General features: G+C 38.7%; 1 protein-coding gene across 1 annotated transcript in view; it reads left to right on the forward strand.

Annotated features, from left to right (window-relative positions):
- The first annotated feature begins 9,045 nt into the window (after positions 1-9,045).
- The window catches only part of ctnna2 (catenin (cadherin-associated protein), alpha 2), a 256,736-nt gene continuing 239,320 nt past the window's right edge, over positions 9,046-26,461 (forward strand). Inside the window, exon 1 of the mRNA XM_063882786.1 lies at positions 9,046-9,322. The gene's annotated coding sequence lies outside the window, so the exon portion shown is untranslated. The remainder of the gene's footprint in view (positions 9,323-26,461) is intronic.

Below are 26,461 nucleotides of genomic sequence, written 5' to 3' on the forward strand. Positions count from 1 at the left end.
CGCACATACAGGCTTACAGCATTACATAAAAGACAAAAAATAGGTGCTGGACACAATATGGTCGTATGTAGACATCACAGTTATTATACATTCAGTATTCACTATGGATATACCACTCTCAAGTCTCCAAAACTTCCCCAAGATCACAATTCTCCAGGAATGTAAGAAAGGGAGTCCAAACCTCATAGCATTTTGGCTGATTTCTTTTTCACTGTGTATGTTAATTTTTCAAGGACAAGGCATGCGGACAACTCTTTAAGCCAGCGTCCAACAGAAGGGCTCTTTACATCCTTCCAACAGAGAGAGATCAAACGTCTTGCTTGTAATAGACAGTCTTCTCTTTGCTGTTTAACAAACAGTCCTCTAGGTACAGATTCAGAATACAAAGTTTAGGGCAATTGGGGATTGGATTTAAGGTAATTTTAGAAATCATTCTTACAATTTCATTCCAGAACTTTTGTATCTCAGGACAACTCCACTGGCAGTGAAATAAAGTGCCTTTTTCTAAATTGCATTTGACACAGATATCGGGAATATTTGGATTAATCTTATTCAGTCTAACTGGAGTAATGTAAACCCTCATAATCCAGTTGTACTGAATCAGTTTGAGATGAGTATTTATTGTTAGGAGATGAGCACTTGAACATACCTCACCCCATTCCCCCTCAGAGATATCTTCTTGCAAGTCTCCTATCCATTGAGCTCTCTTATGTTCAGTGGAGTCTTTATGGTTTTTCACCAGTATGTTATAAAGTAAGGATATTTGACCCCTGCCAATACCCGTTATTCACCAACACATGTTCTAATATGGATAAAGGAGGTTGTACATCAGAATGTGTCTGCGTATAAATGTCGTAGCTGTAAATATTTTAAAAAATGTTTCTGAGGTATGTCATATCTATTTTTAAGTTCTTCAAATGACAAAAGTTTGTTATCACTGTATAGATTCATGATTTTATAAATGCCCTTTGTTGCCCACAATTTAAGGCGCAGAGTATAAATAAGTGTCAAGCCGCAAGCCCTTTGTACAAGTACTTTCAATTTGTACCCATGGTAACATAGGCTCAGCTGAGAACCAGAACATTGCTGCCCTAACCTGGGCAGCCCAAAAATACCATTGTAAATTGGGTAATTGTAACCCTCCTCTCTCATATGGCAAATAGAGAAGTGAGAATCGCAGCCTTGACCTTCTATTGTTCCAAATAAACTTTGTAAATAGTTGATTTTTAAAAAGAACTGTGGTGGTGGGGGTAGAGGGGCAGATTGAAAAAGATAAAGAAATTTAGGGAGCACACTCATCTTGATCACATTTATACGTCCCAAAAGAGAGATTGGCATAGATGACCAACTATTCATAGATTCAGTTATCGAAGTCATCATAGGTTCATAGTTACAGGAAACTAAGTTTACTGTGGTTGGGGTAACATTAATAACAAGATATTTGAATCCATTCACCGCATTATTAAAAGGATGGTTTATAACAGGATTTCATCTCTCCTGCTTATTCAAAAACATGATAGAAGATTTTGTTTTGTTTACTTTAAAGCCTGAGAACTTTGCAAAAGTGTCGATTAAATTGGTTAGATTGCGAATTGAATTCTTTAGGTCTGTTAGAAACAGAAGGGTATCATCGGCATACATTGAGATGCGATGTTCTAAGTCCACTACTTTGATACCTGACATTGAGGGGTGTGATCTCACCGCTATAGCGAAAGGTTCCATGGCCAAGACAAAGAGCATTGGTGAAAGAGGGCACCCCTGACGGGTACCCCTGGAGAGCTTGAAAGGAGGTGATACTATATAGTTGGTTGCGACTTCTGCCATAGGGTCAGTATACAGTATTTCAATCCATTTTCGGAAGTAGTTGCCAAACCCAAATCGAGAAAGCACATCACGTAAGTAACTCCACTCCACCCTGTCAAAAGCCTTCTCAGCATCCAGAGATAGAATGGCTGTGTCAGGAGTTCCCTCCCTCACATGTATTAAATTCAACACTCTTCTTACGTTATGGAAGGCCTGGCGATTTTTCACAAAACCGTTCTGATCTGGATTGATCACAGTTGGAAGCACCAGCTCTAATCTTCTAGCCATGACTTTAGCGATAATTTTAGTATCTGTATTAAGCAGAGAAATAGGCCGAAATGATGTACAATTGGTGGGAGATTTATTAGGTTTCAAAATAAGTGTTATTAGTGCACTCCTCAGGGATTCTGGGAGACAACCTTGTTGAAAGGCCTCTTCATACATGGCCAAAAGAGGTCCCAGTAGTTTATCTTTGAATATCTTGTAAATATCAACTGGGAGTCCATCAGGACCCACGGCTTTACCTCCCCTCATATTGATAATGGCATTAGAGATTTCTGAAAGAGTTAATTTTTCGTCCAAATGTGCTTTAGTAGTAGGAATACAAAGTTTATCTAGGAAATCATTCTGTTTTCCTAAGTTTTCAGGAGTTTCAGATGTATACAGTGTTTTGTAAAAAGAGGCAAAGGTTTTATTGCTCTCCTGGGGGTCTGCTGATATTGTCCCACTTTGGGTTTGGATCACATTAATTGCCCTATCTGCATCCAATTTCTTAATACGCCAAGCAAACAATCTCCGAGATTTTTCACCTTGTTCATAGTAACTCTGTTTCAGACGGATTAGACTGTTTTCTGCTTTTGTTATAGACATTTTTTCATACTGGGCTTTAAGAGACATCAATTCTTGTTTTATCTTTATGAAGCCACTCCTTCCAACTGTCTGATTCTACGGTCAAGTTAATTCATTTCCAGTTTAAGTTTGTTTTGGAGCTGGTATAGGATATGATCATACCTCTGATGTACGCTTCAAAGGCCTCCCATCTGACAATAGCAGAGGTCTCATTTGTATTTGTGTTAAAATAAATCTCAATTTGAGCTTTTAAAAAAAGCAGGAAGTTTGAATCAGAAAGCCATCTTGGATGAAATCTCCATCTAGAAGTGGACTTAACCAACCTCGGGACGTTGTATATAAGTGAAGTAGGAGAGTGGTCTGACAGCAGTATACTATTATAATTACAATCTACCACAGAGAAGAGCATAGAGCTTGATACTAAAAAATAATCTATGCGGGAGAAAGGTTTACAAGAGGAAGAAAAACAGGAAATTCTAATTTATCAGGGTTTAAACTTCTCCAAGGATCACACAGGTTTAGATCATTTACATATTGCAACAGCTTCTTCCTACTCTGTGTGTGAGAGGAGTCTACTCCGGAAGAGCGGTCCAATTTGGGATCTAAAGTGCAGTTAAAGTCACCTGCCATGAGAACCCTCCCTGGGAGTGAGGCAATTATCAAAAATAAATGTTCAAAGAATTTGGGGTTATCATCGTTTGGGGCGTATACGTTAATCATATTTATCTTTTCGTCTAGCAATGTACCCTGAACAATCAAAAATCTACCCCCTATATCACGAATTATATTGTCTACCTTGAAGGGGATAGATCTGTGAATAAGGATCATCACCCCACGGGTATGAGATACGTAAGAGGCTGAAATTACTTGCCCTGGCCATCTCCTTTTTATCTTTATGACTTCATCTGACAGCCAGTGCCGCCGCTCCCATAACGCGCATTACGCGCTGTGCGTAGGGCACCAAGTGTCGAGGGGGCACCACCAAAAATAGCCTAATGAAAAATCGTCATAATAATTATAAGGCCGAAATTATTTCAGTAGACTATAGAAATATGAGGCACTTTTTAGGCATACTACTCAAAGGTACCGATGGTGCCCCCCTCTCCCCTCCCCCCTCCCCTCCCCACTCACACAAACACAAACGAAAACACAATCTGCACAATCTGCGTCCCAAGCGCCCTGTGGGTGCCCTTGCTGTCAGTGGTCTTTTGGATTACTCGACATTTTTGGAAATGAAAAGGCAACAGGAGTCAGGAGCAGAAAAAAGAAAAAAGAGGAAACAGCGAGATGATGCCCGTGCATCACTTGCAGGTAAGTGTCCACGTTTAATCTTTCTTAAATACGGGAAATATGTGCAGCTAGTGTAAAGCTTAGCCTATGCATACACCTTGAACTAGCTGACGTTATTGCTAATGTTAGCAAACTCAAATATGTGTTATAACTTAGGCGCAAGCTAAATTGAGATTTTGCTGTTAAAAATTATAACTGCATTTTGCAAGTAACTGATGCCAGTTAGCCGTTACTTTACTTTAGATATTGAATAGTAGACAGTTTATGGTTTATTTTGACGTGACGGTGGCCAATACTTTCTCAGTAACAGTTAGCAGTCATTGCACTAGGTAGGCTAACAATTCTGGCTTCAGACCATTTATCACTGTGTGGCGTGAAATTAATAGTGTTTAGCCAGGCATTTAGAAAAGTTTACATAGCATTTGAGAAAGTATATTTTATTTTGGAGTTTGCACTTTCAAATGTCAAAAGTTTGTTGTTTTGCTGTGTGTTTGCTGCTGCTATTGTTTTATATGTTTGGTAATAAAAAAGTTAAACTTTTCCGCGAATGTTTTTTTATTGGGGGGGGGGGGGGGGGGGGGGGGGGAGGGGCATCATGAAGGAATTATGCTTAGGGCACCAAAATGGCTAGCAGCGGCACTGCTGACAGCAAGTGGGTTACCTGAATATACACTACTGATGATTTTAGTTGCTTAAACCTACTTATTACTTGCTTCGCTTTAACCAGTCTAACCAAGCCTCTAACATTCCAGGACGTGAACTTTAAATTTAAATTAGAAGTCATATTTAACGTCATCCAGTATGAGTGGTACAAGCCCCGTCATAGACGGGATGGAAATAAACACTGATGTGCCTGTTTTTAATAGAACGCATGTGGTTATCTGATGTCTTGGAAAATAATGTAACGTTACATTATAACCCTTAAATTAATCCCCGAGTCGTCTCCCCAAACGAGACGACGAGTCTTCCCTCGCAACATTGGGAGCGAACTAGGAGCTCACTGATCCAATAATAAAGAGGAGCAGACAAGAACCGGCGTGTCACAGAATAAACCAGCCCTCCGGATATAATCGGTATAAGGCGATAAACGAACAATAAAGTGTGCACGTGTACCTGGCTGTTGTGTGGGTATAAGACCACGTTAGTTTACAGTGACTCAGCAGAGGGTGATACAGTTAAGGCTGCGACCCGGTGATCACCGGCACCGCTTTTCGCACGGAGCCAGGTGTAACATGATTTAAATTATTGTAAATATATGTACAAGTCTCCGACAATAAAAGAAAAGTAAAAGTAAATCGGGACGCAACCCGCCAATCATAACAAACAAAAACACCGGCAAAAGCCATAGGAAAGCAGCGTTACAGCCTACATAAAAGTACTTTACCTTCCCTTATTTATGATAGCTGCAAATCAAAGTTCAGTTCAGGTCGAGTGTCCACATCCTCTGCTGTCGTCACCGAGACTGTTCATCACACACAAGGTGACCAGCCAGCTATGTGTCCAGCTTCTTTATAAACGAGTCCACGCTTGAAGGGTCAGCGAACAGGTGGGGTTTACCCTCGTGAAACACTCTGAATTTGGCGGGGTAGATAAATCCGTAATCGATCTTCTTGTTTAACATAATCGAAGAGCCTCCTTTTCTTGTGACGATCTGTAGACAGGTCTTGAAAAAGCATGACATGGTGGTCTTCGTACATGATCCTGCCCTTGTTCCTGGCGGCCTGCATGACTCGGATCTGGTCTTGAAAGTTTAACAACTTCATTATCATGGCTCGCGGAGCGGAGGAGCGCCCGGTAGCCTGTGAGCCCTTTCAATAATCAGCGGAGTCGGAAAAGTGCCCGGGCCCAGGGCTTCAGGTAGCCACTTTTCCAGAAAAGCAACTGGGTTGCCCTTTTCAACTTTCTCCGGGAGATTCACCAGCCTGAGATTTGAGCGGCGGTTCCTATTTTCCAGGTCATCCATTTTGTAGGTGAGTTCAGACACCTGTTTCTCCAGCGCGGCTATTTTAGTATTATGGACAGCGATATCGTCTTCTACCTCACCAATCCGATCTTCTGCTGTCCCAGTCTCCCTGAGAAGTCTTTGATATCCGATTTGATCCCGTTTATTGCAGTCATAACCCCGTCAAATTTGGTGCCGAAGTCGTCCTTCAGAGCTGCGATCGCTTCCAGAATGTCCGCCGTCTCCAGAGTTTGGGTAGCTAGCTTGTTAGCATCATCCTCTGTTTCTTCAGGTCGGTCGGCCTTGTTCTGAGACTTTTTCTGGTGGCCCGAGGCTGTTTTAGGTTGTCTGGTCGACATATCACGGTCTAAGATACACTTAACTTGGGTTAATAAAGGCGTTTGTTCGCTTTTTACACAGGATACTGTTCAATTTAACCGATTTTGACGGAGAAAGAATATATGCGACCGCTCAGCTCCGCGCCATAGCCACGCCCCCCTAGAGGTAGTTTTTAATTAAATAATGTTAATGTGACCTGATTTCCGAAAAGATAGTTAATGTTCAACAAGAGTTCATCTGTCAAAGCTGCATAGCATCAAAGGTCCATTAAATTCAGTAGCGTCTTACTGACCTAATGTGTTGGCTGAAAGTCCGTGCAATCCAATTTCCTTGGGAGACAAAACTTCTCTAAAGCTTTTAGTGATTACTTGTTTATTTCAGACCATATAATTGTCCTCCATTTCAACAGAATATGATTAAATAAACTTGTGTCTCCTGTCTAAGCCTCTCCTCTGAGCTCAAAATTAGATGAATAAGTAATTAAATGGTTCTCTACCCAAATTAAGTGCTTCTGAAAATATATAAATGAGTGGTTAAATGTAATGCTTTGATAAGGTAGTCATAATGGAAATAGAAGTGGGGATTATGTATTAAAAAAAGGACCATTCCTCATTTAATCATGATTTATGGACAAAAACGGCATGTTTTTCTGAAGGGAGAGCTATATTTTACCTTATGGTTTTACAGAATCAATTAAACCATTTTTTTTAAAGCATCCCTCTCCATAATGCTCAATTGAAATACATGGATTTCATATAGAAGTACTCCCAGGTGACAGTTAAGATTCAACTGTAAACATTTATCCAAACTTCCAATGTTCAAATGTTTTTAAGAAATGGAGTGATCAACCAGCATGGAATAATTTGATCTGTAGTGAGCTGAGATTAGCTTTCAGTGAGGTTAAGATAGAGCAGGAGAATGACAGGTAGATTGGCGACTGTGGTCATGCAGGGTCTTTACTTGAGTTGGAATTGAGCCTTAAGGCAAAGTACAGGATTATATTGAGCAATCCATGTTCTTATCTGTTTTTGACCATTGGCTGTATGCAGTGGGGCGGCCAAAATGAGTAACCTGCACAGTGCATCTGGGCTCACCCTCAGGGAGGGAGTGAGGAGTTCAGATTAAGCACTCAGAGTTGAAATTCTCTTTTCGATTACATGTAAAATGACCCAGTTGTGAGGTTGTTCAGGCATTGGATTAGGGTGCCTATACTGACAGCCTCCCTGGGACAACATCTGAGCATATTTAACAGGGGGACGGAGTTTGCAGGATGGACTACACCTTTCTACTCCAGAGTTACCATGCTAAGCCGATCTTTCACGACACTATAGATTATTGAAGGATGTTTGTGTTCCTATGTAAATGTGTCTGTTGCTATCCTGGACAAAAGCTGTGACATAAGTGAGAACATGCAGGATTGTCAGTATCAACCTATAAATACAGTAGTGAAAAAATAACATTTTAACAGATTTGAGAATTTCATTAGCTGTCAGATGGGGGATGGTTAGGTAAGCAGCTGAGGCGCAATTGAGAGCTTTATATATATATATATATATATATATATATATATATATATATATATATATATATATATATATATATATATATATATATATACACATGACATCATGTTACAGTTGTGTTGGGAGAGGAAAGCCCTGGGCTTATATGCAAAATGATGCAAAACTAAAAAAGCAGATCAACTATAGCTTATAAAACAAATAGTTTGTCTGTTTGATTTTAAGCTATGTGTATAGGTTTAACAGCAGTCACCTTCAGTCAGAAAGTTATATAAATACCTTAAGGAAAAACTATTTTTGCAAATGTACTTGAATTCCCCAATGTTATTTCTCATCTTCACTGAGTTTTCCTGGAGAGTAGAAAAGTCATATGCAATATTTTCAGCTTCATTGAGTATGTTGTGACACAGTGAAAATGTAGTAACTGAGTTTTAATTTTTTTGTGGACTTTTACAACTTTGTAATAGGTGAGCAAGTATGCTCATCAATCCCCAAACTCCTTGTATAATGTCTTAAAAAAAACAGTTTGAAATAGTTAATAAATTAACTGGGGAATACATTTGATTTAATTCTGGTTAGTAAAGCTTAGATATTGTATTAATATTTTATATTGTATGACTTTATGTTTTATATTGTATGCCAATTAATCGGTTGCCATATCAGTGATTTAATTAATAAAGAAAGTATTGATAATGATACAATATATATTCTACAACTGCAATATCACATTGAATAAATATGTTTTAGAATTGGCCTATTAATAAAAAACAATGTTTTGAATTTGATTTAATAATCCTGGCACTAATGATCTGTAATCCTAGATAAGGGTATCAAATAGTTATTATATAAAGCACATTTAAAAGCAACACCATTCACACAGCACTTTCAACACTTATAATTAGTCCATATCTACCTGTCACAGCACATTTTCACCATAGATATCCGAACTATTATGTTCCCATCACAAATTATTGACACATGCTGTTATCTGTGAACATTTCTGAAAAGTAAAGTTGATATGGTATCTTGCGAAATGTATTATACCATAAAAAAACAGTTATGAGTTGGCTCAATTTTATATTGTGATTAATTTTACTCCAACTGGGATCGGCACCCTCCCTTAACCTGTCAAAGCTCAGAAATCACTATGTATTCACTGGAAAGGGCGCATCCTCACACTATGAACCACGCATGCGTCAACGACGGAGACTCCTGACAAAGCTCCTGATTTGCCAGCCCTGGAGCCAACCACACAGCTCACTATATTGCAAGGCTGTCCGTTACTAGCGCACCATCATTTGCACCTGCCTACTCTGTTGTTGTAGTCGGAGCGTTGGGAGGGGTCATTATTTCGCAGGCAGTCGTGGGAGGAGGAGGCATTTCCGAGACACCGACAGAAGCGTGTAGCTCAGATTCAGCACCACAAGATTGAGGAAAGCGTCCAGATTGAGTCGATATCCACTGTTCGCCTTGGGTTAACTGAACAGGAGGACACCATTTTTTTTGGGATTACTCAGTGAAACCAGGCGCTGTACACAGTTTGTGGACCTGCAGAGAGTGTCATCTCCACCGGTGAAAGGTGCGTAGCGTTAGTTAGTTAGATGCTGTGGTTTTCCAAGTGGATGATTTTTTGCTAGCAGCTGTGTAGCATTACACTCCGTTGCACTGACTGACCCGTTGTGCTGCTAACATTAGCCTAGGCGAGGTCCGACTTTTCATTCATCATTGTGCTAGTTGGTGGTGTAAATAAATACCTGCACCGAAATACTTTACTGCTCAAATGCTTACATGGCGTTTATGTGCAGAGCTGGGCTAGCCTCGTTAGCCTAAATCTCAGTGTCGCCCACTCTGCTAACGTTATCCACACCGCACTCCGAGCACTGCTATCCAGGGAGCCCAGTGCTGAAAGGCTGCTCCGACTGATATGTGAGAGGATGTCGGGCAGAGACAAGCTAGGCTGCTAGGCTAGTGCAGCAGCTAAGCTAACTGACACCGGCCACTTTACTGCTAGTAAAATAACTGTCCCACATCTGCATTGACGGCTGTACAATCGTTTGAAAACTGGATAGTAATCCTTACATTTCTTCCCGCATCGTTTAGCTTCTTCCCTCCGTGTGTTTGCAAACCTCTGGAATGTCTTTGTTTATTCATTTTGTGTCTTTGTTTGATTGGCATTCTTACGCACGGTTTAAATGAAGTCATCACTCTGCCGCATGACTTACAAGTTAATCTTTTGCAAATGATTTTGAATTATTTATTGCACCTTCGTGCTTTGACTCAGGGGTTTTAAGTAGCGAGGCACACAACCTTGTTTTGCCTCACTCTGCAAGTCTCTCAGTACTTTATAGTCAAGTCTCTATTAGCTCTTTTAATAATGACAGCAATTAAGTAACAGCTGATTGAAGTGATGCAATTAAAAGAGCCAACTGTCCCTCATTGTAACAGTAAGGCACTTCTTAGCTCAAGCACTGATTTCTGCCTTGTTTGCTAGAAACTGCAGCAAGTGTTTAGCTTGTTCTTTGTATATTTTGCTATTTATTAGCTGAATTGTTATTCTACAATTGAAAATCATCATTATAGTGTGTTTGTGTGTTGAGGAGTGCATTCATGCACTCTGCATTCAACAGTACAGTGCAGCAGGAGGGACCGAAGCTTTTGTGACTCTATGTAGTGAGCCACATTCTTTTCCTGTAACTGGAGATCGGGGGTCTCAGATGCCTCTAGGGGTCACATAGTAGCTGTATTTAGAATTTGAACTTTTGATTGGCAAGGAGGCATGCTTGGACTCACTGTCAGGGCTGTGTGTGTGTCCCCATATGTTTACAATGAAATTATTTGTGCCGGGAATAGGGACAACCAACAAAGGCTACGGCTAAAATTACTATTGTATAATTAATATATATTATTGTGAAAAAAACGAGTCTGTCATTTATAGTTCTGTGTCTTTTGGCTTTTGAGAAAAGAAAGAACACATTGTAATATGGGCTGGATAATCTTTTTTCCAATGCAATGAACAAAGTTAACTAATGAGGATTTTAATATTCAGATCATTTGTCAAATAATCATAATAAAATGTTAACAATGTTCCCAGAGTCCAAGAAGATAAATAAAAAAAAACAAAAAACGTTGCAACAATAATACAGATTGGCAATGCGACAAATCCTCACATCTGAGAAGGTGGGACCAGACATTGTTGACTTTTTCTGCTTATAAAAATAAATGTATATGCTTAGATTATTTGTCAATCTACTTTCTAATGATTTCTATTGTTGTAATTAACTAACTATTTTAATCTGACCCTCAATTAGTTACTCGCATTTAATTCTAACTTCATCAGCCCTCGATGTGGCAGACTACTACATTTTGCCTAACAAGAAGTGTAAAAATCTCCTACTTGACAAGAGCGTTAATCCCAGACTGCTGGGCATGGACAAAACTTCACTGTCCTTGGGGAAATAACTTCATGTGTAGCACTGTCTACCATCAATCTTTAATGCAGGGTTTATTTGTTAAACATTTGAGAATTTTAAAATATATTTTCTTAAATAGACTTCATTTGAGGTTTTGATTAAGCTGTTGTGTGAGTTATTTTCCTTTCTAAAGCATGCTTTATAAAAAATGACATTCAATAATTAATTTAATAATATTTTTTAATCACTTTTATTCTTTGGGCGAAATTAAAAAAGATTGTTTGATTTTGAGAATAATGTAAAATACAAAGGTTACACATTTGACAAAGCTGGTATCAAAACAATATCCCTCATTGAGCAGTCTAGTTTAATTCATACTAAAACAGTTATTTTCGACTAGTTTGTAGCCCATCTGTTATTCCGCATTCCTCACTCAATAACACCAAATGACGGAGGTTGACAGCCACTTCTATGTACTTTTCTGAATGTTGTGCCTTAGTTTCTAAACACAATTTGCAGTGGTAGCCTGGTTCTGTTGCTGTGGATAAGGAAAAGCCCTAATTTATGGGTGACACTATGCAATCAATGGCGGCCCTGAGTGCATTGTGTTCTCCGTCGCCCGGGAGAGGAAGCGATATTGGCTGACCACTGTGGAACCCCCTGTTGTTGTGCTGAGGCACAGCTTTGAGGTATCCATGGTAGCCCTGATCACTGGAGCAGGATTGCCTCTACTTGCGGGCCTCTCATACCAGCCCCAGAACAAATGTTTGATACTGTTTAAGAGATGACAGATGAGGCAAAATAAATAACACACAACAATCAATAGTTGTAGCGCTTGTGTCTAGCAAATCGATTTGAACTCTTTTAACCTCAGGGTTTGTATGCTGAAATGTGGAACTGCATTTAACTGAATGCAAATGTTTCCATCAGGTTTAGAGCTTAGTATTCCTTTAAAATTAATTTAAATATTGTGGGTTTCCCGGGACACTTAATTACTTATCTGATTCAACAGCATTTGACATAGTCATTTGCCAGATTGGCAAGATTCATCAGCTACTTCTTTATCTTTTCATATTATTACTCTCTGTGCTATAAAGGCGCACAAAAAAAGGAAAAAGCACTTAATTTTTTCAGAGGGGGCAATAAAGTAGATGATCCAGCAATGCTTGAAAGTATTGTGTCAGCAGCAGCTTGGTGCAGGAAGAAAGAACAAGGTTATTCTCTTAAGTTCCTTTTCAAGTCTATTTCAAGGCTGGGACCTTACCCACAATGCCTGGCAAATGAGCTGTTGCAATGGAAGTTTAAGTTGTTATAGCGTATCTTTATTGTCCACAGGACTATTAGTCTTAAAACAATCAACCCATCCTTCCGTTACACTCTGTGTGAATGTGGTTGGATGACAATTCTTCAAGAAACTGCTGACAAATCATTGCACATTCATCCAACGTTGAGCTGGCATTTTTGTTATTTTCTTATGAAGCTAATATAATTTAAATAAAAAGTGCAAACATATGGGCACCCCCTTATGTCATCACAATTTAAAATCTCTATGGAGAATTTTAAACACAATGTATTGTCTCATGCAACTCTGTTAGCCTATCTCTCAGGTTGGAGCTACTTTTTTTAACAGTGCTTCAGAATTGTCCATAGTCGTTAGAGTCCTGCCTTACAGATATGCACGTTTCATTGTGTAGGGTGGATTTCAAAGAAATATGTTGACTTAATGATATGGTGCCTAAAGTTTATAAGTATTAAACAGAACCTTAGGCTTAAAATATGTGTTGTCTTTTTACATTGCTTATGGTCTGTTGATTTTCATGACATTTTCCGGACTAATTTAGCTTATGTTTGGGAGCCTTTACGTGTCAGTCCTTTAGTGTGCATTTAACTATGAACAGGTCGTTTTTGGCTATGAGAATGGTAAGTCCCAGGCTCCTCCCAACAGTGCAACATTATATTAAAAAAGTCAAGAAAAATAGTTCAAAATACTGCAATGGACACTATGGTGGAATTGAAATGCAGGAATAAATACTGTAGATGTAAGATGTGATAATATGAAACAAACTTTGAAATTAAATACTGCTCAGTGGAAGAAAATAATGCATTTTATAATGATGTAAACCATTCTCGATAGACCGTTTCAAAAGCTACTTGTACATTTTTTTTATTTTCCTTGTTTTAATTGACCTTTATAATGCTACATAACTGGGTTTGTGTAAGTGCAGTGTGAGAACTTAATGTCATCGAAAAAGACTTTCTCACAATCGACACTCACTCGTCCCAGTGAGACATGCACAGCCGCTGATGACGTTAGATGACGTTAATGATGGCTGCATGCCATTTAGCTGTTTGGATGTCAGCTTCCTGTTATTGTACATGCTGGCTCAATGTCACCTGTCACTGGAACACATGAACAGAACAAAGCCCTTGTTAGTGTTATCAGTAACTCCTGTCACACAATACCTGCTGTGAGAAAGAACTATTGTTCTCTAAAAACTTCCAGCTCTGCATCCTCAGGCATGTCCACCCTTTAACCTGCCTTTTGTTACTGGGTTAAAGTATTATATACTGGTTGATTAGTCCCAACTTAAAAAGCCAATTGGTGCACTTACCCATAAAACGGATTTAGCCAATCAGTGAAACACTCATGGAGGGAGAACAACAATAGTTTATCTCTCCTAAGAACACACACAGTAACATTTCTCATTGAGATGTTGTAACTGGAGTGTGATGCCAAGCTGCTGCCAACATTTCCACCACTATTAATGATTCTCCCCATAGCCTCCCACAGATGTCACAGTCTCTGGGGAGAACATATTGATTTTGACAAGACTGAATAGTTAATAGTCTCTTTCTTTTGTTTGCCGGTGGCCCCGTCAGTTCTAAGGGTATAAAGTGACAACAAAGACTTTCTTCAGAAGTACAGGCAGAACCACCTAATCTCATAATGTATCCAGCTAATGTGGATAATTTCATCATTTCTATATCTGGCTTCATTTCACTCTTAGGATTCATGTTATTTATGCCGACTAGGACACCTTATCTGTGAGCATCAAGGACTGCATGTTGAATCTGGTGGTCATGGTAAGACACTTGGGGACATGTTGATTTTCTAGAATGAATTGATTCTGTGAAGCAGTCAAAAATGATGGACATTAAATCAATTTGTCCCTTTTTTATTTGGTTAGTAGGTAATCTATTTAGATAAAACCAAATCCAAAATAGGCTTCTTAAGTAATAATATTTGTTAAACGCTTGCTGGAGAATGGAGGGAATAACCCCTGGCACTTAGCCTCACATATAACCAACTGATCCTGCCTTCAGTTGGTTATCGCTATTAAAATGAACTTATTTTCATTTATAAACACACAGTTTTTCCTTAAGTGATATTATTATGAACAAATATGTTCATGTTTGTTTTTCTAACTCACTTGAAATGATAATCTCCTACTTTGAGACTTTAGTTGGGTAACAAAGAGAACATGTGCGTGTGTAGTGCCAACCGTCCATCGGTCAAGGCGACAGCTCATAAACCAGATTCTGTCATCAGTCTTGAAATAAGGCACTCGTCCATAGAAACAGGCTTCTGGGGAATTTTATGGATGTAGCGTGTTGGCATCAATCTATTTGCTCAAACACTGCAGTTTTGAGAGCCTGGTATCATTTGCAAACATTCTGTGTGATTCCACTTTCAGTTTTCCTAGTTTTGAGAGGTCATGTAAACACACTTCTGCTCTTAGAAACTTCTTTCTCTGCTTCTGCTTTGTTTTTATCCTCAGCTGTGCACCCCTTATTGTTTTGATTCTATCAAAAAGGGATCTGTCTCGCCAGAGGACATTTAAGTGTCACATCCTCTTGGTTGTTCTGTCCTTTTGAGGCCTCACTTCTACTCACTGCCTGTCCACCCCCACCATATGCTACATCTGGGACCAGTGTGGGTCCCATGTATTGGTTCAGTTCCTCCCCCACACAGTGTGAGCTCTGTCTTGGTGCATTAACTTTTCTATTGTTAGACGACTGCTTTTTTTTCATTCTGTTACAGAAAATCTATATGCTGACCAGGGAGCAGTTCTAGCATTTGACATCCTGGGCTTAGCCTAAAGCTGGTAGTGGGAGACTGTAGACGTATTGTTTCCCGACAATCTCTTATTTATTTCAAATTTAAACCCACACATTTCATGCAATGTGAAATAATCCTCCTAATTCAAAATAAGATGGATGATTACTATAAAAAAAACAAAATATTACCAGGTAGTGATAAAAGCTCTGAATGTGCCACGTGCTTGCATATTTGCTGAGAAATGCGCAACTCCTTTTTCTCAGGGAGAAATGTTTGTGTCATTGGCTTCCTTTTATACTCAACCCACTAACAACTGCTAAAAGAAATCATAGATGTGGGCAACAATGGCAGGTATAGCAGCTCTTCAATCAAGTTTTGGAACTTTCTCAGGAAAACTAAATTATGTAAGAAAATTGGTTGGTTTAGTTGTGTCTGATTTATTATTGTCATTATTAGTGCTTACTGTGCTGTGTTTCTCATGATTCGACCACCCCCCCATGTAGAGCTTATTTAAGGAATTTTGTGCTTCCAGAAATGACTAGAAACTGTGCTTGATTACATTATTATAAGTTTACACAACATGCACCCAAAATCAATTTTCTGATGTGGGATGTTGGTTTGATCTATTTATAAAAAATAAAAAAAGTCATGGGTTCATTTCAAGACATTAGTTTGGTTGTCCTATGACTTTAACGTGATTGGTTCATCCCGTGAAAATACTCAAATGTTAGATCCGGGACTTGGACTGTAGTTCCTTACAGATTCTGTGCGAGACTTATGGTTAAGAGTGTTATAAATCACTCATAGTTCAAGATTATAGCAGTTCTGTCGTCTTTCTATTGTAAAAAATGGTGATCCTGTAGGTATCAAAGAAACATCTGTGCCCTCTTTCAAAGCTGAGCATTGTCCTCTGCATGGACAGCAGAGCTGCAGAGCTAGGTCAGATGATTCATTGTCCCATTCTGACCAATCGCAAAGTTCTGCATCGACCATGTATCACAACATTTGTGTGGAATGGCTCTAAAAATCTCTTTGACCCAACAAAGTGCAACAAAAAAGGTTGCGGCTGCCAGAGGTCAGAATGGAACGTTTTTTAAATTCTAGGTGCATGAATATCATTGATGAAACAAATGTTAAATCAGTGTTTGAATGTAGATTTCATTATAGGAAAAGCATAATCTTTCATGCAAGGAAGCAGGTAAAATATTGATCACGTTATTTAGTACAATCTGATTAGAGGAGAATGACTTTACAAGATATATTGTCATCACGGTATTTGATTTTTGTTAAGATAACCAACATGTAGATTTAACTTGATGTACGATGCCCTGTTGTGTTCGCTTGTAAACAAACATGATGTATGTTTATTTCTCACAAAAAACACAGTGTGTTCTCAAGGTCCTTCCTCAAGCCAAGCCTCATTTTGAAATAACTTAAACCCTTCATTGTTTAGATACATGCTCATTGCTAGTGTTATTCTTTATCTTTATTTTTGGTGCATTGCTACGTTTGTCGGCTCGTTCCTAACAGTAGGTTTTAATGAGTAGACTACAAGTGTGCATATACACAATTCTTTCAGAATAGGAACACACTTAAACCTTGCTCCATTGTGTATTAGTTAACAACTCCACAAGGTACCTTCAGCAGCCTGTTCTGGGTACTAATCTCTGAGAATTAAATTAGTGCTAGAGCATTTGAAAAGATCCTCCAAAGGTCGTGAATCTTGTCGTGCAGTTTGGCACAAAGATCGGACTACAGTGAAAACCTGTCTTCTCTCTGCTTTGACCTTTAACAGTCCTCAAAGGGAAGAAGAAATACTATAATCATGTGTTTTAGAGTTAATCTCGGAAATTAATTGGGAAGTACCGAACCCAGAATATACTTTAAGTGCTACATCCATCCAGGACACTCCAACAGGTGTACAGATCATACACTCCTCTTCTGCTTTGAGGTTTGCACGACGTAGTTTGTGTCTAGGCCCTGTTTTGCATGTGTGTAGCCTATCAAAATCACAACAATTCACAGTGTAAGGACATTGATTTTATATGACAAATACACAAGTCATAAAAAAAGTTTATAATGTTACACAATAAATATCTTCATATTAAACTGCTGATGGTCTTTTGTGTAAATGCGGAAAAGGACGGGTCCATTTATTACACCGGCAAGATGAACCAAACTTTATATCTTTTATAAGCAATATTCTACTCCATTTGTGGAATCTAAATGAACAACGTTTTATTTCTTATCAAGGTAAGAGTGCCCTAGCGTAGTCGTGTAATTTTCTCTTGCCTTTTTAGCAATTAATAAAATGTGGAGCCTTTTAAAAAAGAAAACACGGGTGCATCCCAGAAATCGATACAAACAAAAAAAGGACGTTTGGTCTTAAATGTATTGCTACATGAGACCCAAAGTGTGGTTTAAAAAAACAAGATGCCGTCATGTATGAATATGTGGTATATATATCACCTGTTCCCCCACATACTCTTTGAGATTTACTTACGAACGCTACCTGTTATCAGAGAAAAAACACATTGCATATTTTACAACCAAAGTCACTATTTTGTGACCAAAGTCAATATCAAATGAACATAATTTGACTGACAGTAGTTTGCAGGAATAGCTATGTATTTTTGAAACTTCTTTGAGGTGTCCCGATATATTCATTTTTATGAACATATTCCAGCAAATGAGTGGCATGTGTTTTCAGAAGACATGGTTTTAAAAAAAAGTCTTCAACGTTGCCATGGGCAAAATTACATTTTTAAAGAAGGTTTTTGAATCCTGAAGAGAACTTGAACGCTTTGAGAAATTTCACAGGTTGTGCTCTACTTTGATCAGCCTATTTTGGCCGCTGTGAGAGCGTGGCTCTGCACAGCAGCGATATGGCAGGTTGAGCCCTGACTTCTGCTTTCAGAGACTCCCTCCTACCGCTCCACACAACTGTGTCTATTGCTTAACTCCGCTCTGAATCTGGGTCAATGCGGCGTCGGCATATTAACTTTGAATAATGACAAATGACAGGGATTGTATTCGCAAAGTTAGTGTCATATGGTGGAAAAGCTCTGATTCCCATTTTATGCAGTGCAAGCAGAGTTTAAACTTTAGAATATTTTTATCTGTGACAAATACGCATGCATTTTCAAAACTGCAGGGCTGAGCATATTCAGAGACAGATAGTTCTGTCTCTCTGAAAACCCACAGTATAACATTTTAAGAACACTTAACCCTCATATTGTAGTGAAACAACTTCCGATCTGACACCTAAGGATATAGCTATAACACATTTTATTTTCCATTTGAGTTTTAAAAGCTAAATATTAACATGGTCATAATCCTGATGATTTTCTTGGTTCTCAGAATTCTTGATTTTCTTGTTGTTTTTATTCAAAACTTCTTTGTTTAGCAACACAAGCATTCCTAGCCACACAGTTAACCTTAAAGGGGCTTTCTGCTTCACTTATGATGGTATTAAAAATATATATGCTTGAAATTGTTACTTTAATGTCTTATGTATTATGCTTAATGTAAATAAACATGAGTCTAGACTTAACCCTGTCTGCTTTAGTCTTAGTTTGACCTTATTTCACGGCTCCCTGAATGCTTATCTTGTATTAACCTCATTTGTTAATTCATTCATGGCAGTGAAGTTAATCCATGCCAACATCCACTTGGAGAAAAGGACTCTTGATTTTGATTCTGCCTTCAAGAACACCAGATGAGATATACATTTAGGGATAGTGAGCAAATTGAAATCACACAGCTTAAAAAAAAAGAGGTAATTTATCAACCCAAAATGTACATGAGATCAATCAGTCTCATTGATGATTACATGTGAAGGTTTGCCTCTGCGTGAAGGAGAGTTGATTCACTGACTTTACATAGGGTGTGACTGTGTGTTATGTGACAGGCTGCTGTAAATCTAGATCTAACAGAAACAACTAACAGTGTATCAAAATAAACTCAGACAATTGCGCTCTTTGTTCAAGGCATCCATGTTTAATGGAGAATTCTAGGGCTGTCACTATCCAACTAGTTGAGTTTGAACAGATTTGATCTCACAAATTTGAATGTGACTTGAGATACATTGAGCTACTGCATTACTGGAACCATATTTTCCCCGACAGTGTCATGCTTCACTGATAGTCCTTGTATTTCCCACTGAGGTGTCATACATTTTTAGATGTCTTGTCCAATTTTTCATTGGATCTAAAGCCAGTGGCGTTTGGTGAATTCTAAAGTGTGCGAATATCGTTCTAATCCCATCTGCCATGTTCTTTTAATGGCTGTAGGGGGACTGCAACCTTGCCCAGCATGCAATGGGCGAGAGACAGCATACAGTCTGGACAAGTCACCTTCTGTATCTGTCGAGGTTAAATGCGTAAAAAGCCAAATACAGAGGGGAGTTTGGTGTTTACTTTAACTGTATGTGAGAGGATGTGGTTTTAGACCATAAGTAAAATCTATGCAATCATATGTGAGTTGTTTGCTGATCTTTTTTAAAATCATGTGTAGGTGGCTTTCTCGTATAGACTGATCATAATGTAGCAGAAGGCAGGCCGCATGATGTCACTCCGTTGGGATGTACACTGCCCGGCCAAAAAAAAGGTCACCAGCCTGTGGGGGCAGTGCTATGATCTGGGGTTGCTGCAGTTGGTCTGGTCTAGTTTCAGCAACGTTATGAGCCCAAAGAATGAGGTCAGCTGACTACCTGAATATACTGAATGAACAGGTTATTCCATCAATGGAGTTTTTCTTCCCTGATGGCACGGGCATGTTCCAAGATGACAATCCAGGATCCATCAGGCTCAAATTGTGAAAGAGTGGTTCAGGGAGCATGAGACATCATTTTCACACATGAATCCTATTGAGAATCTTTTGGACGTGCTGGAGAAGAGTTTGCGCAGTGGTCCAAATCTCCCCTCATCAATACGATCTTGGCGAAAAATGTATGCAACTCTGGACTGAAATAAATGTTGTGACATTGCAGAAGTTTGTGGAAAAGATGCCACAGCGAATGCGTGTCGTAATCAAAGCTAAAGGCGGTCCAACGAATATTAGAGTGTGTGACCTTTTTTTTGGCCAGGCAGTGTATTATGATGTGTTGATTGTAAACAAAGAGGGAAGACTGCTATTGTTTTATTTAAATGTGATGAGGTGAAAACTAAACTAAAGGAATGTTTGAGAATAAACCAACAAACTAAATATAATGTTTTATGTCATGTAAACTTTTAATAGGCAAACAATTGTTTGTAGTTTCTTTATTGCACAATTTCACAGACCATTGAGAAAAATGTTTATAAATATATATTGAACTATTGTATTTTTAAAGAATAAGGCACTCAATGATCATGTTTAACATAATAAACTATAGTACAGCACCACAGGCACCACATGTGGTGTAACAGCAGGGGCTTCTGTGTGTGTTAGTCGGCGACAGTGTTGAATAGTTCTAGTCAGTGCCATCTGTTTGTTTGTTTTTGTTGTACTTCCAATAGACTGCTGGATGGAGTATCTCTGTATGACAGGTGTTCAATCAATGCAGACATACAAACAGAGCTCTGACTCAGCAGAATATCCGGCTTCACTGCCAGCACTATGTTTACCTGATTTGTTGAGAGGCTCTGATGATCATCCTACTTCAGCTTTTTGCCGTTAAGTGTCTAAACAAAGTGTGGTAGTAAACATAAGAGGGCAAATTAGAACGTTTCAGTGCAGAGATGTGATTATCTTTAATCCATTAACAACGATGTACACTTCTGTTTTGTGATTTGTCTTAAAATGGCTTATTTGCTTACTAGCTTGTAAAGCCTTTATTGTTTGTAAATCTTCCCTCTTGTTTACTACAATGAATAGTTTCAATTGAATAAGTAAAACCCTGAATAAACAGTCACACATTTTTATTTGATCTAAAAAAACAGCTTGTCTTGACGAATAAGAGACCATGTAAAACCCTCCCGCTCGCACATTTCAGTCAACACCTGGTCAACTGACGTAATTACTTTACAACCGTTAGCAGTTGTCTCTCTGCCATTTCATCAGCATTATTTCAGAGAGAAGAGCTGACACAAGCAAAACCTAAGGTAATAATAATGTTTAATGGGCAATAAAAAACAAATTGTATCAAGAAGACCCTCCATTAGGTGACAAATGAGCTGACATACTGGAAAAGGCAGCATGTAGCGAGCTCCCGACAGAGGCCATTGTATCCAGTCCTGCAGTGAAGCCACCGCTACATTCTGATAATAAATGATGTCATTTCATCAGCAGTGACAGGTTGTCAAATATTTGTCTCTCATCCACCATGGTCACAACCTTGTCCTCTCAGTTCTCTCACGTTTTTCTTGTGAATTCACAGTTCAATTGCTGTCATTTTATATTTTCTAAAATTCGATTTAAAAGAGACTTTTGACATAACAGACTAAAAGTTACTAAATAGTGACTGCAACAATAATTATGCTTTACACCATTTGTTAATATTTGACTCTTCTCCAATCTAGCATCTAACATATGTGCTAACATTTTCCTTTACCGTTGTTTAAAATGTTTGTAGGTTGTAGGTAAGCTGGGGTAAAACAGAAATGCAGTCGTGTAAAGCACGTTACTGCATTGTCAGAATTGTGTTTGTCGACTGCAATGGTTGTTCGGTTTGTCAGCAGATATGTCTGTTTTTGTATTTTGCTTTTGAAGTGCATCTAAAACACTGCCAGTGTTCAGTTTATGTTGTCTGATCCATTTATTACTGGACAAATTGAAGCTGAGGGTTCTGGACTACAGATAGTTGCAGAGCTAACTAAAAGACTCTCTACTTCACAACTATAGAGAGAGCCAATACAGAGTTTCCAATCAACCTAACTCACAGTAGATGGCTTTAGGTGGTGGGGGATAGCTGAGGGACCCAGAGTGAACCCTCTAAAGTAAGCGAGTGATATGGACATAAACACAAGCCTGCGGTGATAACCACTGAGCATCTGGCCGCCCATCTGTGTGGTTTGAAAATCACAAAGTGTTTTCAGTCAACAAATCACATGAGCTACATCATGGCCTTAATCAAGATCTTTTTATTTTATTTGCATATTTTCGCTGCTCTTGTCTTGATGGATAAACTTCACATCTCTTATCAAACTTCCATAGTTTCATCATTATGCCTGACTCTTCAGTGTTTTAGTTATTACAGGATTATCAAATAATAATATACCATTATCAGTTTGTTATTCTAAACATTTATAGTTTTCATACTATGACTTTGTCCTTAAATGGGAATGAGTGCACTGTATTTTTCCTTTATCAGTAAATAGAGAGAATGCATTTTAGGTAGGGAGAAAAAGTAATGGAGTACATATCAGGTAGGCCTATATTATTTACAAAACACAAAGCAAAACACCTCATGTACACCAAGGCTATGATCCTCGCCAAACTTCAAGCTGCAGTACCAGCAGGAAAGTGATGAATAAATCAGAGGAAACAATGCTTTCAAGGACTGAAACTAAAAAAAAATGTCATTAAATGAACCTGTGAAAAGTTCCTCTAAGTTCTAGTACTTAATATATTAGTGATGGAACTCAAGGGAATTTAAGAGACTGCAAAGAGCAGTGTGTGAGCTGTGTTTCATTTTACACAGGCTTTATGAGGGGTGGTGGGGGGGGATTGGAAGGACCTCTAAAGAAACTGCAATGATGCATATTGTCAAAGTAACTACAATAAAATAAAGTTCACACTACATTAGGTTGTGTTGCACTTTTATGAGCAATGATAGTGTGAAGTTAGATTGGCAATATACAGAAGCTGTGACTGCAACCAGCCAAATAGAGCTGTTGTTTGACTGTCTTTTTCCACACTTCATTTTCAAACTGCTTGAACATACAGTATATTTGTTTATAATAAATCCTTAAGTTCTAGCCGCTATTTCTCCCTGTGTGTTGTATAACTCTCAACCTTCTGAAATGTCACCATCCCTCACCACAAGCCTGTCCCGGGGCAGAAAGGAACAGTCGTAGAAGATGTTCTGGTCTCGCTTCATCAATTTTTGAATTTTATTTTCCTCGTAGAGTAAAATTAATTATTTTGTATTCCTCCCTGCCTTCTTCCACTCTGATCATCTGTCAGTCACACACAAACACACACACAGATGCTGTGGTTTGAAGGTACTTTGTAATCTATAAAAAGGACATACTTTATAAAGACTATATAGCGGATTTGCTACAAAAGTGAACAAAGGCTAAAACAAAACTGAACACCTGTTTCTCTGGAGTACGGTGCTGTCTACAATGGTGCTGATTGTTTTGTGTCAGTTTACTCTTCTCATACTTTTGTGTTGAAAGTATTTCCAGTGCTAGCTGTTTATAACACAAAACCAATTCAAAAGTTTGATAGAATGCATATTGCCCAGCAAGATAACCACAACATAACTCATTCTTTGTTTTATTGACAGCACTGGTGTAATGACTGCAAACTCCTATTATTTATGAGTGTGGGACGTGCGTGTTTTCATTTTATTAATGATTGTGGCTGTTTAACAATTAATCTGCTTCCACTTGGTAATTTACATCATTAAATTCTGCCAGAACCTTCTCTCGCTGCATTTTTATAAAGGAAGCAGTCGCAGCCAGGCTGTCTATTGCTGTCAACATTACAGCCCTCAATATGTTTACCCCTCAGATTTTAAAGATGCAGTTTGATAAAGAAATACATAAATAAATACTCTGGCTCCTAGAGAAACACACTGTGCATGATAATGGATTTATTGAGAGTGAAAACACTTCTCACTTTTATTACACTTATAATGCAAAGGTGTGAAGAGCATTTATTTATATGATTACAACATTTACAGAGATCTCCACCAACAGGAAACTCCTCATTTGAGTTACTAGAAGTGTTGTGGCCTGTGATTTGCATTCTTTGATGACAGCATTTGTGTTTCGATCGGAAAGTGTCAGAAAACCTTTCCTGTATATTTTACATTCTGACTCTTAACTAATGTGCTACACCAGCATTATAATTAGTGTCAACATGGACTTCAATGCATCTAATGAATGTTCCTTCATTGATTAATGTGACCATCATTTTTGATTCATACATGTATCAGTTAACATTGACAAAGGTTCACAGCAGTCGTTCAAAGTCGTCCTAGGTCATGTCAAGTATACAGCTCTGGAAACAATTAAGAGACCACATTTTTCTTAAATCTCAATCTTTATATGTACGGCAGCCTTTCCAGTGTGTGTTGAAATTCAACACAGATAACTGTTGTCAGTAGTTTGTATAATACAATAAAATAAAATAATGATTTAACTGAAAGACATACCTATAAATGGTAAAACCGGAGAAACTGATAATTAACTGAAGTGGTCCCTTAATTATTTCCGGCGCTGTATATTTCATTAGGTTAATGATATACAGTGGGGCAAAAAAGTATTTAGTCAGCCACCAATTGTGCAAGTTCTCCCATTTAAAAAGATGAGAGAGGCCTGTATTTTTTTATCATAGGTATACCTCAACTATGAGAGACAGAATGAGAAAAAAAAATCCAGGAAATCACATTGTCTGATTTTTAAAGAATTTATTTTCAAATGATTGTGGAAAATAAGTATTTGGTCAATAACAAAAGTTCATCTCAATACTTTGTTATATACCCTTTGTTGGCAATGACAGAGGTCAAACGTTTTCTGTAAGTCTTCACAAGGTTTTCACACACTGTTGCTGGTATTTTGGCCCATTCCTCCATGCAGATCTCCTCTAAAGCAGTGATGTTTTGGGGCTGTCGCTGGGTAACACGGACTTTCAACTCCCTCCAAAGATTTTCTATGGGGTTGAGATCTGGAGACTGGCTATGCCACTCCAGGACCTTGAAATGCTTCTTACGAAGCCACTCCTTCGTTGCCCTGGCGGTGTGTTTGGGATCATGGTCATGCTGAAAGACCCAGCCACGCTTCATCTTCAGTGCCCTTGCTGATGGAAGGAGGTTTTCACTGAAAATCTCACGATACATGGCCCCATTCATTCTTTCCTTTACACGGATCAGTCGTCCTGGTCCCTTTGCAGAAAAACAGCTCCAAAGCATGATGTTTCCACCCCCATGCTTCACAGTAGGTATGGTGTTCTTTGGATGCAACTCTGCATTCTTTCTCCTCCAAACACGATGAGTTGAGTTTTGACCAAAAAGTTCTATTTTGGTTTCATCTGACCATATGACATTCTCCCAATCCTCTTCTGGATCATCCAAATGCCCTCTAGCAAACTTCAGACGGGCCTGGACATGTACTGGCTTAAGCAGGGGGACACGTCTGGAACTGCAGGATTTAAGTCCCTGGCGGCGTAGTGTGTTACTGATGGTAGCCTCTGTTACTTTGGTCCCAGCTCTCTGCAGGTCATTCACTAGGTCCCCCCGTGTGGTTCTGGGATTTTTGCTCACCGTTCTTGTGATCATTTTGACCCCACGGGGTGAGATCTTGCGTGGAGCCCCAGATCGAGGGAGATAAGCAGTGGTCTTGTATGTCTTCCATTTTCTAATAATTGCTCCCACAGTTGATTTCTTCACACCAAGCTGCTTACCTATTGCAGATTCAGTTTTCCCAGCCTGGTGCAGGTCTACAATGTTGTCTCTGGTCTCCTTTGACAGCTCTTTGGTCTTGGCCATAGTGGAGTTTGGAGTATGACTGTTTGAGGTTGTGGACAGGTGTCTTTTATACTGATAACGAGTTAAAAAAGGTGCCATTAATACAGGTAACGAGTGGAGGACAGAGGAGCCTCTTAAAGAAGAAGTTACAGGTCTGTGGGAGCCAGAAATCTTGCTTGTTTGTAGGTGACCAAATACTTATTTTACTGAGGAATTTACCAATTAATTCATTAAAAATCCTACAATGTGATTTCCTGGATTTTTTTTCTCATTCTGTCTCTCATAGTTGAAGTGTACCTATGATGAAAATTACAGGCCTCTCTCATCTTTTTAAATGGGAGAACTTGCACAATTGGTGGCTGACTAAATACTTTTTTGCCCCACTGTAATACTGAGAAAATAATATTATCCTACCTTTGGAGATGCTACAGCCACTTTTATTTAGCTCCATAGTGCAAGTGTTCAGGTTTCTCAAAAGCAAATCAAGACTGAACCTCTGCATTTTTACACCTCTCCACCACTCAGTATGTGCCATTTTGAAAATGTCAGTACAGAGAAGGTACATGCATTATTCCTTCATGTTCTGTCAAAAAACTCTACATGACATATTGATAAGTTGACAGACGCACATAG

This window comes from Eleginops maclovinus, chromosome 5 (assembly GCF_036324505.1).
Source record: "Eleginops maclovinus isolate JMC-PN-2008 ecotype Puerto Natales chromosome 5, JC_Emac_rtc_rv5, whole genome shotgun sequence".
NCBI classification, from domain to species: Eukaryota; Metazoa; Chordata; class Actinopteri; order Perciformes; family Eleginopidae; genus Eleginops; species Eleginops maclovinus.